Source organism: Carassius gibelio, chromosome B5 (genome assembly GCF_023724105.1).
Source record: "Carassius gibelio isolate Cgi1373 ecotype wild population from Czech Republic chromosome B5, carGib1.2-hapl.c, whole genome shotgun sequence".
Taxonomy (NCBI): Eukaryota; Metazoa; Chordata; class Actinopteri; order Cypriniformes; family Cyprinidae; genus Carassius; species Carassius gibelio.
In genome coordinates this window covers 2,799,638-2,814,380 of record NC_068400.1, presented here as the reverse complement: position 1 = coordinate 2,814,380, position 14,743 = coordinate 2,799,638, and the positions used below count along the sequence as shown (strand labels likewise).

Below are 14,743 nucleotides of genomic sequence, written 5' to 3'. Positions count from 1 at the left end.
CCCCAGGATGGTTGCTAGGGCCGTTGCTAGGGTACTCAGGGTGGTTGCTAGGGTAATTGGGGTTGTTGCTAGGGTGTTGCTATGTGGTTGCTAGGGTACCCACGGTGGTTGCTAGGGTTCCTGGGGTGGTTGCTAGGGCGGTTGCTAGGGTCCCCATGATGGTTGCTAGGGCCGTTGCTAGGGTACTCAGGGTGGTTGCTAGGGTAATCGGGGTGGTTGCTAGGGTGTTGCTATGTGGTTGCTAGGGTACCCGGGGTGGTTGCTAGGGTCCCCATGATGGTTGCTAGGGCCGTTGCTAAGGTACCCAGGGTGGTTGCTAGGGTAATTGGGGCGGTTGCTAGGGTGTTGCTATGTGGTTGCTAGGGTACCCGGGGTGGTTGCTAGGGCGGTTGCTAGGGTCCCCATGATGGTTGCTAGGGCCGTTGCTAAGGTACCCAGGGTGGTTGCTAGGGTGATTGGGGCGGTTGCTAGGGTGTTGCTATGTGGTTGCTAGGGTACCCGAGGTGGTTGCTAGGGCGGTTGCTATGGTAACCTGGGTGGTTGCTAGGCAGTTGCTACGGTACTTGGGGTGGTTGCTAAGGTGTTGCTAGGCGGTTGCTAGGGTACCCGGGGTGGTTGCTAGGCAGTTGCTATGGTCTCCTGGGTGGTTGCTATGATGTTACTAGGTGGTTGGTAGTTGTCACAGATGGTCACTATGTAGTTATTATAGAGTTCTTAGCCCATTTGAGCACTTAGCTAATCACTATTAGCATGTAGCTAATCACTGCTAGCATGACTAGCATGTTGGAAGTCCAGTGTGCTAGCATGAGTCAAAAAATCCAACCGCCATGTCTGTGCGATGTTCTGATGCAGAGATATAGGTCGTGCAAAACGGTTGCTAGGGTACTCCGTTTGGTTGCTATGGAGTGGCTTGGCAGCTGCCAATGGTGATACTCCAAAGGCTGCTCGCCAATATAAACCAACCCCCATGCCTCTACGATGTTCTGATGCAGAGATATAGATCTTGCAAAACGGTTGCTAGGGTACTGTGTTTGGTTGCTAGGGAGTGGCCTGGCAGCTGCCAATGATGATACTCCAATGGTCGCTTGCTAATATAAACCAACCCCCATGCTTCTATGTCTTTCAGATGTTAAGATATCTCTCTATACTTTGGGTTGCTAGGTAGCTCTTAATGGTTGCTAGGGCGTGGCTAGGTTGTCTTGAAGGAGATACATGATTGGCCGTTTGCTGCCCCGAGTCAAACGAGCCCACCCTCATGTTTCTATGACACTTCTATCCAAAGTTATTCATTTTATCTTTTTCAATGGAAGTCTATGGGGCTTGTTGCTATGGTGCTCTATATGGTTGCTAGGGCGTGGCTTGATAGATTCACAGTGATCCTGAGAGACTGATTGGTTGCCTGATTCAAATGAGCCCACCCCCTTGTCTCTATGACACTGTGATCCAGAGTTATGTTCAATACAAAATCCCTATGTAATGTCCCATAGCAGGAAAAGTCCTCCCTATACTTTGTATTAGGGCCAATTTTGGGGGGCTCTTGCGCCCCAGGGGTACAACTTATACCCCACTGCGGGGTATGTTCTCGCACAGCCTGATAGCCTCTCCAAATGTGGAGATTCACGTGTTTCTGCGAAATTCTCTCTCGGAGCTACGATCCGTCAAAGTTGGCCGCAATGCATTGTCTATGCGATTTTTCGCCCGTTTTTTCGCCCGGTGTACGAACATCGTACGCCCGATCGCTTATAAAAGTCATAGCACACCATTCCCGATTAGGCCGCACGATTTGACGCCTGTTTCGTTGGTCTGTGACAAAAACTGCGGGACTAGTTACGCGCCGAAATTTGTACGGATCTAGTATAATAATAATAATAATAAGTATGTGAGATAATAGTAGTAGTGCTTTGCCTCCGGCAAGCACCACTAACTAGAAGGTACATTTCCTGAAGAAAATGTGAGTGGTGCTTGCAGTGGCAAAACTCGCCCCTCTGTTGCTAGGGTGTGGTTGCTAGGGTACCCGGGGTGGTTGCTAGGGCGGTTGCTAGGGTATCCAGGGTGGTTGCTTGGGTAATCGGAGTGGTTGCTAGGGTGTTGCTATGTGGTTGCTAGGGTACCCGGGGTGGTTGCTAGGGCGGTTGCTAGGGTCCCCATGATGGTTGCTAGGGCCGTTGCTAGGGTACCCAGGGTGGTTGCTAGGGTAATCGGGGTGGTTGCTAGGGTGTTGCTATGTGGTTGCTAGGGTACCCGGGGTGGTTGCTAGGGCGGTTGCTAGGGTCCCCGTGATGGTTGCTAGGGCCGTTGCTAAGGTACCCAGGGTGGTTGCTAGGGTGATTGGGGCGGTTGCTAGGTTGTTGCTATGTGGTTACTAGGGTACCCGGGGTGGTTGCTAGGGCGGTTGCTATGGTAACCTGGGTGGTTGCTAGGGCCGTTGCTAAGGTACCCAGGGTGGTTGCTAGGGTAATCGGGGCGGTTGCTAGGGTGTTGCTATGTGGTTGCTAGGGTACCCGGGGTGGTTGCTAGGCAGTTGCTATGGTCTCCTGGGTGGTTGCTATGATGTTACTAGGTGGTTGGTAGTTGTCACAGATGGTCACTATGTAGTTATTATAGAGTTCTTAGCCCATTTGAGCTCTTAGCTAATCAGTATTAGCATGTAGCTAATCATTGCTAGCATGACTAGCATGTTGGAAGTCCAGTGTGCTAGCATGAGTCAAAAAATCCAACCGCCATGTCTGTACGATGTTCTGATGCAGAGATATAGATCTTGCAAAACGGTTGCTAGGGTACTGTGTTTGGTTGCTAGGGAGTGGCCTGGCAGCTGCCAATGATGATACTCTAATGGTTGCTTGCTAATATAAACCAACCCCCATGCTTCTATGTCTTTCAGATGTTAAGATATCTATCTTTGGATTTAGGTTGCTAGGTAGCTCTTAATGGTTGCTAGGGCGTGGCTAGGTTGTCTTGAAGGAGATACATGATTGGCCGTTTGCTGCCCGAGTCAAACGAGCCCACCCTCATGTTTCTATGACACTTCTATCCAAAGTTATTCATTTGATCTTTTTCAATGGAAGTCTATGGGGCTTGTTGCTATGGTGCTCTATATGGTTGCTAGGGCGTGGCTTGATAGCTTTATAATGATCATGAGAGTCTGATTGGTTGCCTGATTCAAATGAGCCCACCCCCTTGTCTCTATGACACTGTGATGCAGAGTTATGTTCAATGCAAAATCCCTATGTAATTTCCCACAGTAGGAAAAACACATTGTTTCATGGGCGATCCCTCACCATTGGCATAGAATGGGGCAACTTTGGGGGGCTCTTGCGCCCCAGGGGTACAACTTATACCCCATTGCGGGGTATGATCGCGCACAGCCTGATAGCCTCTCCAAATGTGGTGATTCACATGTTTCTGCGAAATTCTCTCTCGGAGCTACAATCCGTCAAAGTTGGCCGTAATGCATTGTCTATGCGATTTTTCGGCCGTTATTTCGCCCGGTGTACGAACATCGTACGCCCGATCGCTTATAAAAGTCATAGCACACCATTCCCGAATAGGCCGCACGATTTGACGCCTCTTTTGCGGGTCTGTGACGAAAACTGCGGGACTAGTTACGCGCCGAAATTTTGGCGGAAGAAGAATAATAAGAATAATAATAATAAGTATGTGAGATAGTAATAGTGATGCCTTGCCTCCGGCAAGCACCACTAACTAGAAGGTACATTTCCTGAAGAAAATGTGAGTGGTGCTTGCAGTGGCAAAACTCGCCCCTCTGTTGCTAAGGTGTGGTTGCTAGGGTACCCGGGGTGGTTGCTAGGGTCCCTATGATGGTTGCTAGGGCCGTTGCTAGGGTACCCAGGGTGGTTGCTAGGGTAATCGGGGTGGTTGCTAGGGTGTTGCTATGTGGTTGCTAGGGTACCCGGGATGGTTGCTAGGGCGGTTGCTAGGGTCCCCATGATGGTTGCTAGGGCCGTTGCTAGGGTACCCAGGGTGGTTGCTAGGGTAACTGGGGTGGTTGCTAGGGTGTTGCTATGTGGTTGCTAGGGTACCCGGGGTGGTTGCTAGGGCGGTTGCTAGGGTCCCCATGATGGTTGCTAGGGCCGTTGCTAGGGTACTCAGGGTGGTTGCTAGGGTAATCGGGGTGGTTGCTAGGGTGTTGCTATGTGGTTGCTAGGGTACCCGGGGTGGTTGCTAGGGCGGTTGCTAGGGTCCCCATGATGGTTGCTAGGGCCGTTGCTAAGGGACCCAGGGTGGTTGCTAGGGTCATTGAGGCGTTTGCTAGGGTGTTGCTATGTGGTTGCTAGGGTACCCGGGGTGGTTGCTAGGGTGGTTGCTAGGGTGGTTGCTAGGGTAACCTGGGTGGTTGCTAGGCAGTTGCTACGGTACTTGGGGTGGTTGCTAAGGTGTTGCTAGGCGGTTGCTAGGGTGTTTTGGCTGGTTGCTAGGCAGTTGCTATGGTCTCCTGGGTGGTTGCTATGATGTTACTAGGTGGTTGGTAGTTGTCACAGATGGTCACTATGTAGTTATTATAGAGTTCTTAGCCCATTTGAGCACTTAGCTAATCACTATTAGCATCTAGCTAATCACTGCTAGAATGACTAGCATGTTGGAAGTCCAGTGTGCTAGCATGAGTCAAAAAATCCAACCGCCATGTCTGTACGATGTTCTGATGCAGAGATATAGGTCGTGCAAAACGGTTGCTAGGGTACTCCGTTTGGTTGCTATGGAGTGGCTTGGCAGCTGCCAATGGTGATACTCCAAAGGCTGCTCGCCAATATAAACCAACCCCCATGCCTCTACGATGTTCTGATGCCGAGATATAGATCTTGCAAAACGGTTGCTAGGGTACTGTGTTTGGTTGCTAGGGAGTGGCCTGGCAGCTGCCAATGATGATACTCCAATGGTTCCTTGCTAATATAAACCAACCCCCATGCGTCTATGTCTTTCAGATGTTAAGATATCTCTCTATACTTTGGGTTGCTAGGTAGCTCTTAATGGTTGCTAGGGCGTGGCTAGGTTGTCTTGAAGGAGATGCATGATTGGCCGTTTGCTGCCCGAGTCAAACGAGCCCACCCTCATGTTTCTATGACACTTCTATCCAAAGTTATTCATTTTAACTTTTTCAATGGAAGTCTATGGAGCTTGTTGCTATGGTGCTCTATATGGTTGCTAGGGCGTGGCTTGATAGCTTCATAATGATCTTGAGAGACTGATTGGTTGCCTGATTCAAATGAGCCCACCCCTTTGTCTCTATGACTATGTGATCCATAGTTATGTTGAATGCAAAATCCCTGTGTAATTTCCCACAGTAGGAAAAACACATTGTTTCATGGGCGATCCCTCCCCATTGGCTTAGTATGGGGCAACTTTGGGGGGCTCTTGCGCCCCAGGGGTACAACTTATACCCCATTGCGGGGTATGATCGTGCACAGCCTCATAGCCTCTCCAAATGTGGTGATTCACATGTTTCTGCGAAACTCTCTCTCGGAGCTACGATCCGTCAAAGTTGGCCGTAATGCATTGTCTATGCGATTTTTCGGCCGTTATTTCGCCCGGTGTACGAACATCGTACGCCCGATTGCTTATAAAAGTCATAGCACACCATTCCCGTATAGGCCGCACGATTTGACGCCTGTTTCGTTGGTCTGTGACAAAAACTGCGGGACTAGTTACGCGTCGAAATTTGTACGGATCTATAAGAAGAAGCAGAATAATAATAAGTATGTGAGATAATAGTAGTAGTGCTTTGCCTCCGGCAAGCACCACTAACTAGAAGGTACATTTCCTGAAGAAAATGTGAGTGGTGCTTGCAGTGGCAAAACTCGCCCCTCTGTTGCAAGGGTGTTGCAATGAGGTTGCTAGGGTACATGGGGTGGTTGCTAGGGCGGTTGCTAGGGTCCCCATGATGGTTGCAAGGGCCGTTGCTAAGGTACCCAGGGTGGTTGCTAGGGTAATCGGGATGGTTGCTAGGGTGTTGCTATGTGGTTGCTAGGGTACCCAGGGTGGTTGCTAGGGCGGTTGCTAGGGTCCCCATGATGGTTGCTAGGGCCGTTGCTAAGGTACCCAGGGTGGTTGCTAGGGTAATCGGGATGGTTGCTAGGGTGTTGCTATGTGGTTGCTAGGGTACCCGGGGTGGTTGCTAGGGCGGTTGCTAGGGTCCCCATGATGGTTGCTAGGGCCGTTGCTAGGGTTCTCAGGGTGGTTGCTAGGGTAATCGAGGCGGTTGCTAGGGTGTTGCTATGTGGTTGCTAGGGTACCCGGGGTGGTTGCTAGGGCGGTTGCTATGGTCCCCATGATGGTTGCTAGGGCCGTTGCTAGGGTACTCAGGGTGGTTGCTAGGGTAATTGGGGCAGTTGCTAGGGTGTTGCTATGTGGTTGCTAGGGTACCCGGGGTGGTTGCTAGGGCGGTTGCTAGGGTCCCCATGATGGTTGCTAGGGCGGTTGCTAGGGTAACCTGGGTGGTTGCTAGGGCCGTTGCTACGGTACTTGGGGTGGATGCTAAGGTGTTGCTAGGCGGTTGCTAGGGTGTTTTGGCTGGTTGCTAGGCAGTTGCTATGGTCTCCTGGGTGGTTGCTATGATGTTACTAGGTGGTTGGTAGTTGTCACAGATGGTCACTATGTAGTTATTATAGAGTTCTTAGCCCATTTGAGCACTTAGCTAATCACTATTAGCATGTAGCTAATCACTGCTAGCATGACTAGCATGTTGGAAGTCCAGTGTGCTAGCATGAGTCAAAAAATCCAACCGCCATGTCTGTACGATGTTCTGATGCAGAGACATAGGTCGTGCAAAACGGTTGCTAGGGTACTCCGTTTGGTTGCTATGGAGTGGCTTGGCAGCTGCCAATGGTGATACTCCAAAGGCTGCTCGCCAATATAAACCAACCCCCATGCCTCTAGGATGTTCTGATGTGGAGATATAGATCTTGCAAAATGGTTGCTAGGGTACTCCGTTTGGTTGCTAGGGAGTGGCCTGGCAGCTGCCAATGATGATACTCCAAAGGTTGCTTGCTAATATAAACAAACCCCCATGCTTCTATGTCTTTCAGATGTTAAGATATCTCTCTATACTTTGGGTTGCTAGGTAGCTCTTAATGGTTGCTAGGGCGTGGCTATGAAGTGTTGAAGGTGATACGTGATTGGCCGTTTGCTGCCCGAGTCAAACGAGCCCACCCTCATGTTTCTATGACACTTCTATCCAAAGTTATTCATTTGATCTTTTTCAATGGAAGTCTATGGGGCTTGTTGCTATGGTGCTCTATATGGTTGCTAGGGCGTGGCTTGATAGATTCACAGTGATCCTGAGAGACTGATTGGTTGCCTGATTCAAATGAGCCCACCCCCTTGTCTCTATGACACTGTGATCCTGAGTTATGTTCAATACAAAATCCCTTTGTAATGTCCCATAGCAGGAAAAGTCCTCCCTATACTTTGTATTAGGGGCAATTTTGGGGGGCTCTTGCGCCCCAGGGGTACAACTTATACCCCACTGCGGGGTATGTTCTCGCACAGCCTGATAGCCTCTCCAAATGTGGAGATTCATGTGTTTCTGCGAAATTCTCTCTCGGAGCTACGATCCGTCAAAGTTGGCCGCAATGCATTGTCTATGCGATTTTTCGCCCGTTTTTTCGCCCGGTGTACGAACATCGTACGCCCGATCGCTTATAAAAGTCATAGCACACCATTCCCGATTAGGCCGCACGATTTGACGCCTGTTTCGTTGGTGTGTGACAAAAACTGCGGGACTAGTTACGCGCCGAAATTTGTACGGATCTAGAAGAAGAAGAATAATAAGTATGTGAGATAATAATAGTGATGCCTTGCCTCCGGCAAGCACCACTAACTAGAAAGTACATTTCCTGAAGAAAATGTGAGTGGTGCTTGCAGTGGCAAAACTCGGCGCCCTGTTGCTAGGTTGTTGCAATGAGGTTGCTACGGTGGTTGCTAAGGTACCCTGGGTGGTTGCTAGGGCGGTTGCTAGGGTCCCCATGATGGTTGCTAAGGTACCCAGGGTGGTTGCTAGGGTAATCTGAATGGTTGCTAGGGTCTTGCTATGTGGTTGCTAAGGTACTCGGGGTGGTTGCTAGGGCGGTTGCTAGGGTCCCCATGATGGTTGCTAGGGCCGTTGCTAGGTTACCCAGGGTGGTTGCTAGGGTAATCGGGGTGGTTGCTAGGGTGTTGCTATGTGGTTGCTAGGGTACCCGGGGTGGTTGCTAGGGCGGTTGCTAGGGTCCCCATGATGGTTGCTAGGGCCGTTGCTAGGTTACCCAGGGTGGTTGCTAGGGTGTTTTGGCTGGTTGCTAGGGTGTTGCTATGTGGTTGCTAGGGTACCCGGGGTGGTTGCTAGGGCGGTTGCTAGGGTCCCCATGATGGTTGCTAGGGCCGTTGCTAGGGTACTCAGGGTGGTTGCTAGGGTAATCGGGGCGGTTGCTAGGGTGTTGCTATGCGGTTGCTAGGGTACCCGGGGTGGTTGCTAGGTCGGTTGCTAGGGTCCCCATGATGGTTGCTAGGGCCGTTGCTAAGGTACCCAGGGTGGTTGCTAGGGTAATCGGGGCGGTTGCTAGGGTGTTGCTATGTGGTTGCTAGGGTACCCGGGGTGGTTGCTAGGGCGGTTGCTATGGTAACCTGGGTGGTTGCTAGGCAGTTGCTACGGTACTTGGGGTGGTTGCTAAGGTGTTGCTAGGCGGTTGCTAGGGTGTTTTGGCTGGTTGCTAGGCAGTTGCTATGGTCTCCTGGGTGGTTGCTATGATGTTACTAGGTGGTTGGTAGTTGTCACAGATGGTCACTATGTAGTTATTATAGAGTTCTTAGCCCATTTGAGCACTTAGCTAATCACTATTAGCATGTAGCTAATCACTGCTAGCATGACTAGCATGTTGGAAGTACAGTTTGCTAGCATGAGTCAAAAAATCCAACCGCCATGTCTCTACGATGTTCTGATGCAGAGATATAGGTCGTGCAAAACGGTTGCTAGGGTACTCCGTTTGGTTGCTATGGAGTGGCTTGGCAGCTGCCAATGGTGATACTCCAAAGGCTGCTCGCCAATATAAACCAACCCCCATGCCTCTACGAGGTTCTGATGCAGAGATATTGGTATTGAAAAATGGTTGCTAGGGTACTGTGTTTGGTTGCTAGGGTGTGGCCTGGCAGCTGCCAATGATGATACTCCAATGGTTGCTTGCTAATATAAACCAACCCCCATGCTTCTATGTCTTTTAGATGTTAAGATATCTCACTATACTTTGGGTTGCTAGGTAGCTCTTAATGGTTGCTAGGGCGTGGCTAGGTTGTCTTGAAGGTGATACATGATTGGCCGTTTGCTGCCCGAGTCAAACGAGCCCACCCTCATGTTTCTATGACACTTCTATCCAAAGTTATTCATTTGATCTTTTTCAATGGAAGTCTATGGGCCTTGTTGCTATGGCGCTCTATATGGTTGCTAGGGCGTGGCTTGATAGATTCACAGTGATCCTGAGAGACTGATTGGTTGCCTGATTCAAATGAGCCCACCCCCTTGTCTCTATGACACTGTGATGCAGAGTTATGTTCAATACAAAATCCCTAAGTAATTTCCCATAGTAGGAAAAGCACAGTGTTTCATGGGCGATCCCTCACCATACTATGTCAATGGGGCAACTTTGGGGGTCTCTAGCACCCCAGGGGTACAACTTGTACCCCTCTGAGAGGTGTCCTCTCGCACAGCCTGATAGCCTCTCCAAATGTGGTGATTCACGTGTTTCTGCGAAATTCTCTCTCGGAGTTACGGTCCGTCAAAGTTGGGCGCAATGCATTGTCTATGCGATTTTTCGCCCGTTTTTTCGCCCGGTGTACGAACATCGTACGCCCGATCGCTTATAAAAGTCATAGCACACCATTCCCGATTAGGCCGCACGATTTGACGCCTGTTTCGTTGGTCTGTGACAAAAACTGCGGGACTAGTTACGCGCCGAAATTTTGTGCGGAAGAATAATAATAAGTATAAGAATAATAAGTATGTGAGATAGTAATAGTGATGCCTTGCCTCCGGCAAGCACCACTAATAAGTATGTGAGATAGTAATAGTGATGCTTTGCCTCCGGCAAGCACCACTAACTAGAAGGTACATTTCCTGAAGAAAATGTGAGTGGTGCTTGCAGTGGCAAAACTCGCCCCTCTGTTGCTAAGGTGTGGTTGGTAGGACCATTGCTAAGGTACACTTGGTTGCTATGGTGGTTGCTAGGGTCCCCATGATGGTTGCTAGGGCCGTTGTTAGGGTACCCAGGGTGGTTGCTAGGGTAATCGGGGTGGTTGCTAGGGTGTTGCTATGTGGTTGCTAGGGTACCCGGGGTGGTTGCTAGGGCGGTTGCTAGGGTCCCCTTGATGGTTGCTAAGGCCGTTACTAGGGTACCCAGGGTGGTTGCTAGGGTGTTGCTATGTGGTTGCTAGGGTACCCTGGGTGGTTGCTAGGGCGGTTGCTAGGGTCCCTATGATGGTTGCTAGGGCCGTTGCTAGGGTACCCAGGGTGGTTGCTAGGGTAATCGGGGTGGTTGCAAGGGTGTTGCTATGTGGTTGCTAGGGTACCCGGGGTGGTTGCTAGGGCGGTTGCTAGGGTCCCCATGATGGTTGCTAGGGCCGTTGCTAGGGTACTCAGGGTGGTTGCTAGGGTAATCGGGATGGTTGCTAGGGTGTTGCTATGTGGTTGCTAGGGTACCCGGGGTGGTTGCTAGGGTCCCCATGATGGTTGCTAGGGCCGTTGCTAAGGTACCCAGGGTGGTTGCTAGGGTAATTGGGGCGGTTGCTAGGGTGTTGCTATGTGGTTGCTAGGGTACCCGGGGTGGTTGCTAGGCAGTTGCTATGGTAACCAGGGTGGTTGTTATGAGGTTACTAGGTGGTTGGTAGTTGTCACAGATGGTCACTATGTAGTTATTATAGAGTTCTTAGCCCATTTGAGCACTTAGCTAATCACTATTAGCATGTAGCTAATCACTGCTAGCATGACTAGCATGTTGGAAGTCCAGTGTGCTAGCATGAGTCAAAAAATCCAACCGCCATGTCTGTATGATGTTCTGATGCAGAGATATAGGTCGTGCAAAACGGTTGCTAGGGTACTCCATTTGGTTGCTATGGAGTGGCTTGGCAGCTGCCAATGGTGATACTCCAAAGGCTGCTCGCCAATATAAACCAACCCCCATGCCTCTACAATGTTCTGATGCGGAGATATTGGTCTTGAAAAATGGTTGCTAGGGTACTCTGGTTGGTTGCTAGGGAGTGGCCTTTCAGCTGCCAATGATGATACTTCAAAGTCTGCTTGACAATGTAAACCAACCCCCATGCTTCTATGTCTTTCAGATGTTAAGATATCTATCTTTGGATTTAGGTTACTAGGTAGCTCTTAATGGTTGCTAGGGCGTGGCTAGGTTGTCTTGAAGGAGATACATGATTGGCCGTTTGCTGCCCCAGTCAAACGAGCCCACCCTCATGTTTCTATGACACTTCTATCCAAAGTTATTAATTTTATATTTTTCAATGGAAGTCTATGGAGCTTGTTGCTATGGTGCTATATATGGTTGCTAGGGCGTGGCTTGATAGCTTCATAATGATCATGAGAGACTGATTGGTTGCCTGATTCAAATGAGCCCACCCCCTTGTCTCTATGACACTGTGATCCAGAGTTATGTTTAATACAAAATCCCTATGTAATGTCCCACAGTAGGATAAGCCCTCCCTATACTTTGTATTAGGGGCAAATTTGGGGGGCTCTTGCGCCCCAGGGGTACAACTTATACCCCAATGCGGGGTATGTTCTCGCACAGCCTGATAGCCTCTCCAAATGTGGTGATTCACGTGTTTCTGCGAAATTCTCTCTCGGAGCTACGATCCATCAAAGTTGGGCGCAATGTATTGTCTATGGGTTTTGTCGCCCGATTTTTCGTCCGGTGTACGAACATCGTACGCCCGATCGCTTATAAAAGTCATAGCACACCATTCCCGATTAGGCCGCACGATTTGACGCCTGTTTCGTTGGTCTGTGACGAAAACTGCGGGACTAGTTACGCGCCGAAATTTGTACGGAATCTATAAGAAGAATAAGAATAACTAGAAGGTACATTTCCTGAAGAAAATGTGAGTGGTGCTTGCAGTGGCAAAACTCGCCCCTCTGTTGCTAGGGTGTTGCAATGAGGTTGCTAAGGTGGTTGCTAAGGTACCCTGGGTGGTTGCTAGGGTAATCGGGGCGGTTGCTAGGGTGTTGCTATGTGGTTGCTAGGGTACCCGGGGTGGTTGCTAGGGCGGTTGCTAGGGCCCCCATGATGGTTGCTAGGGCCGTTGCTAGGGTACCCAGGATGGTTGCTAGGGTAATCGGGGTGGTTGCTAGGGTGTTGCTATGTGGTTGCTAGGGTACCCGGGGTGGTTGCTAGGGCGGTTGCTAGGGTCCCCATGATGGTTGCTAGGGCCGTTGCTAGGGTACTCAGGGTGGTTGCTAGGGTAATCGGGGTGGTTGCTAGGGTGTTGCTATGTGGTTGCTAGGGTACCCGGGGTGGTTGCTAGGGCGGTTGCTAGGGTCCCCATGATGGTTGCTAGGGCCGTTGCTAAGGTACCCAGGGTGGTTGCTAGGGTAATTGGGGCGGTTGCTAGGGTGTTGCTATGTGGTTGCTAGGGTACCCGGGGTGGTTGCTAGGGTGGTTGCTAGGGTAACCTGGGTGGTTGCTAGGCAGTTGCTACGGTACTTGGGGTGGTTGCTAAGGTGTTGCTAGGCGGTTGCTAGGGTGTTTTGGCTGGTTGCTAGGCAGTTGCTATGGTCTCCTGGGTGGTTGCTATGATGTTACTAGGTGGTTGGTAGTTGTCACAGATGGTCACTATGTAGTTATTATAGAGTTCTTAGCCCATTTGAGCACTTAGCTAATCACTATTAGCATGTAGCTAATCACTGCTAGCATGACTAGCATGTTGGAAGTCCAGTGTGCTAGCATGAGTCAAAAAATCCAACCGCCATGTCTGTACGATGTTCTGATGCAGAGATATAGGTCGTGCAAAACGGTTGCTAGGGTACTCCATTTGGTTGCTATGGAGTGGCTTGGAAGCTGCCAATGTTGATACTCCAAAGGCTGCTCGTCAATATAAACCAACCCCCATGCCTCTACGATGTTCTGATGCAGAGATATAGATCTTGCAAAACGGTTGCTAGGGTACTGTGTTTGGTTGCTAGGGAGTGGCTTGGCAACTGCCAATGATGATACTCCGAAGTCTGCTTGCTAGTATGAATTATATAAACCAACCCCCATGCCTTTATGATCTTCAGATTTGAAGATATCTCTCTATGCTTTTGGTCGCTAGGGAGGTCCAAATGGTTGCTAGGGCGTGGCTATGAAGTGTTGAAGGTGATTCGTGATTGGCCATTTGCTGCCCCGAGTCAAACGAGCCAACCCTCATGTTTCTATGACACTTCTATCCAAAGTTATTCATTTTTTATTTTTCAATGGAAGTCTATGGAGCTTGTTGCTATGGTGCTCTATATGGTTGCTAGGGCGTGGCTTGATAGCTTCATAATGATCATGAGAGTCTGATTGGTTGCCTGATTCAAATAAGCCCACCCCCTTGTCTCTATGACTATGTGATCCATAGTTATGTTCAATGCAAAATCCCTATGTAATTTCCCACAGTAGGAAAAACACATTGTTTCATGGGCGATCCCTCACCATTGGCTTAGTATGGGGCAACTTTGGGGGGCTCTTGCGCCCCAGGGGTACAACTTATACCCCATTGCGGGGTATGATCGCGCACAGCCTGATAGCCTCTCCAAATGTGGTGATTCACATGTTTCTGCGAAATTCTCACTCGGAGCTACGATCCGTCAAAGTTGGCCGCAATGCATTGTCTATGGGATTTATCGCCCGATTTATCGCCCGCCGGACGAACATCGTACGCCCGATCGCTTATAAAAGTCATAGCACACCATTCCCGTATAGGCCGCACGATTTGACGCCTGTTTCGTTGGTCTGTGACGAAAACTGCGGGACTAGTTACGCGCCGAAATTTGTACGGATCTATAAGAATCAGAATAATAATAATAACTAGAAGGTACATTTCCTGAAGAAAATGTGAGTGGTGCTTGCAGTGGCAAAACTCTGCGCCCTGTTGCTAGGTTGTTGCAATGAGGTTGCTATGGTGGTTGCTAAGGTACCCTGGGTGGTTGCTAAGGCGGTTGCTAGGGTCCCCATGATGGTTGCTAAGGTACCCAGGGTGGTTGCTAGGGCCGTTGCTAGGGTACCCAGCGTGGTTGCTAGGGTAATCGGGGTGGTTGCTAGGGTGTTGCTATGTGGTTGCTAGGGTACCCGGGGTGGTTGCTAAGGCGGTTGCTAGGGTCCCCATGATGGTTGCTAGGGCCGTTGCTAAGGTACCCAGGGTGGTTGCTAGGGTAATCGGGGTGGTTGCTAGGGTGTTGCTATGTGGTTGCTAGGGTACCCGGGGTGGTTGCTAGGGCGGTTGCTATGGTAACCTGGGTGGTTGCTAGGCAGATGCTACGGTACTTGGGGTGGTTGCTAAGGTGTTGCTAGGCGGTTGCTAGGGTGTTTTGGCTGGTTGCTAGGCAGTTGCTATGGTCTCCTGGGTGGTTGCTATGATGTTACTAGGTGGTTGGTAGTTGTCACAGATGGTCACTATGTAGTTATTATAGAGTTCTTAGCCCATTTGAGCACTTAGCTAATCACTATTAGCATGTAGCTAATCACTGCTAGCATGACTAGCATGTTGGAAGTCCAGTGTGCTAGCATGAGTC

General features: G+C 49.9%; 2 long non-coding RNA genes across 2 annotated transcripts in view; both read left to right on the top strand.

Moving 5' to 3' along the window:
* LOC127957864 (uncharacterized) overlaps positions 1-547 on the top strand; it is a 33,537-nt gene extending 32,990 nt beyond the window's left edge. Inside the window, exon 3 of the long non-coding RNA XR_008153875.1 lies at positions 431-547. This is a non-coding gene — a long non-coding RNA (uncharacterized LOC127957864). The remainder of the gene's footprint in view (positions 1-430) is intronic.
* Positions 1-14,743, top strand: part of LOC127957868 (uncharacterized) — a 116,666-nt gene that overhangs the window by 80,181 nt on the left and 21,742 nt on the right. The gene's annotated exons all lie outside the window — the stretch shown is intronic.